This window comes from Triticum dicoccoides, chromosome 5B, assembly GCF_002162155.2.
Source record: "Triticum dicoccoides isolate Atlit2015 ecotype Zavitan chromosome 5B, WEW_v2.0, whole genome shotgun sequence".
NCBI classification, from domain to species: domain Eukaryota; kingdom Viridiplantae; phylum Streptophyta; class Magnoliopsida; order Poales; family Poaceae; genus Triticum; species Triticum dicoccoides.
In genome coordinates, this window is record NC_041389.1 from 215,163,183 (window position 1) to 215,165,985 (window position 2,803).

The following is a 2,803-nucleotide window of genomic DNA, read 5'->3' on the forward strand; positions in this document are numbered from 1 at the left end:
TTAGCTCAAAACACATTCATTTTGCCATGTCATGATCATGCATCATATTGTGCATTGCATTGATTGTGTTCCCTTCTGTGTTGCCGGTATTTGTCCCCTCTCGATAGACATGATACCGATGATGTGATCGTTGACACTGATGAAGACTCAATGTTATCTTCAGAAGTGCCAGGCAAGCAAAACACCCTTGTTCATTCCAATACAATCCTACTCTCTCGCTCCTGCTCTCTTTTACTGCATTAGGACAACAACGATTCATCTGTTACTTGCTGCGGTAGCTGAACCCCTTTATCCTTTGCATGACCTGTCATTCCACAGTAAATAGATGAAACCCACTAGTATGAGTAGGAATTGTTTGAGCCCTGTTGTGCCTACTCATTCATGCTTGTTTGTCATGCCTGCTACTGCTTAGAGTTGAGTCAGGTCTGATTCATCGGGGATGAATCAGAGGCGTGTGAACATGTCCTACTGTGTGTGAGCTAAGTGTGTGAACACGATTTGGTAAAGGTAGCGGTGAGAGGCCATGTAGGAGTACATGGTGGGTTGTCTCATTGCAGCCGTCCTCAGGAACTGAGTTCTGTGTTTGTGATCCATGATTCAGCTACTACCATACATTGGGCCCTGAAATATGACCCCGCTCGACTTCTTATTCACCCTTGTCCTCTGTCCAGGAGTTGCAAGTAGTTTCTGGTGTTTGTAGTATGCTAGAGGCCGTGCGCAGCGCTGACCGTAGGGGTGGGCTGTGATGCGGTAGGCACGTGGCCGGGTAAACCGGGCGCCCGTTTGGTGTCACGGAACCCTGTTCACATCGTTTGGGGCTGTGAGCGAAACTCCGGCCGGATCTCCTCATGGATGGAACCCGAATAGGCGATAAACCTGGACTAGAGACTTGAGTGTTTAGGTAGGTCGTGGTCTACACCCACGTCGACTTTTGCTTGAAGTCTGCCGAGCACATGTCGTGTGCAGACGCTAAGTGGTGGAAACATGTATGAAGAAGTACACCCCTGCAGGGTTAACATCATCTATTCGAATAGCCGTGTCCGCGGTAAAGGACTTCTGGGTTGCTTATATCAGTTCATAGACAAGTGAAAGTGGATACTCTAAAATACGCAAGATAAGCGTGAGTGCTATGGATGGCGTTCTCGTAGGGAGACGGGAGCGGATCCATAGTGGTGTATGGATATGGTGAATATGTGGACTCGTGTGCGCCACCTCAAAAGAGTTACTTGCAGTCGTAGTTCAGGATAGCCACCGAGTCAAAGCTGGCTTGCTGCAGTCAAACTCCACCATCCCCTTTGTTGATAATGATGCATATGTAGATAGTTCTGATGTAAGTCTTGCTGGGTACATTTGTACTCACGTTTGCCTATTTTATGTTTTTGCAGAGAGACTTCAGTCTCACTAGTATTTCCGCGTGGTCTTCGACGTTTAGCTTGTTACCTCAGCTACGATCTTGTGCCTCGGCAGGATTTGGTAGATAGTCAGGCTTCTCAGCCTTTTTCATTTATAGCTGTCTGTACTCAGACATGATAGCTTCCGCTTGTGCTTGATTTGTATGCTCTGAGTGTTGGGTCATGAGACCCCTGTTGTAATATCTCGCTCCTCGGAGCCTATTACTTGAGTCATAGAGTCATGTTGTGATGCCATGTTGTATTTGCACATATCGAGCATATTGTGTGTATGTTATTGAAATGATTGGTATGTGTGGGATCTGACAACCTAGTTGTTTATCCTTGGTAGCCCCTCTTACCGGGAAATGTCTCCTAGTGTTTCCACCGAGCCATGGTAGCTTGCTACTGCTCCGGAACACTTAGGCTGGCCGGCATGTGTCCTTCATCGTTCCTGTGTCTATCCCTTCGGGGAAATGTCACGCGGTGATTACCGGAGTCTTGTTAGCCCGCTACAGCCCGGTTCACCGGAGTCCTGCTAGCCCAGTGCTACAGCCTGGATTCACTCGCTGATGACCGACACGTTCGATGCTGGGTCATGGATGCCTGTCCCTGTAAGTCTGTGCCGCTTTGGGTTTACGACTAGCCATGTCAGCCCGGGCTCCTTATCATATGGATGCTAGCGACACTGTCATATACGTGTGCCAAAAGGCGCAAACGGTCCCGGGCAAAGGTAAGGCGACACCCGTGGGAATACCGTGCGTGAGGCCGCAAAGTGATATGAGGTGTTACATGCTAGATCGATGTGGCATTGAGTCGGGGCTCTGACAGCGTTGGTATCAGAGCTTGACTGCCTGTAGGATTACCAAGCCAAACTGGTCGAAGTTGAGTCTAGAAATTCTTTAGTTATATAAGGGAATTGATTGTGGGATGGAATGTAAGGCTCTTTTTACTCCTTATACCTCATGCCCTTCTGATCTGAGTTATCTTATCTTTCCTGCGGGGATTAAGAACTAGGCTATCTTTTCTTTCTATCAGGATCACGTGTTACTAATCCGTAGACTTATAAGAGTTTTGGACTTAAGCCTCTGTTTAGTTCCTACTACTTCCGTATGTTAATTGTTGATCTCGGAACCTTGATATTGTGCTTCTGAGTGGTTATGCCACCATTTTTGTGATTGTCTCAAATCTTTTTGAGCAATTATAGCCGTTATGCTGCCCGAGTCATCCCAGGTTTCTAAATAGTCTGATGCATTTGCAAATCCCTTCCTTCTGTTTCCGATGTTCCCATGGGCCAGATTAACCACACTAATCGGTGTGTTGAGGTAATTATTGCCTCGACATATATGTTGGAATTATTATTATGACCCTAAGTGCTTAGGGGATCATCTAGTGGTCTAGCCATGATTTGTGTC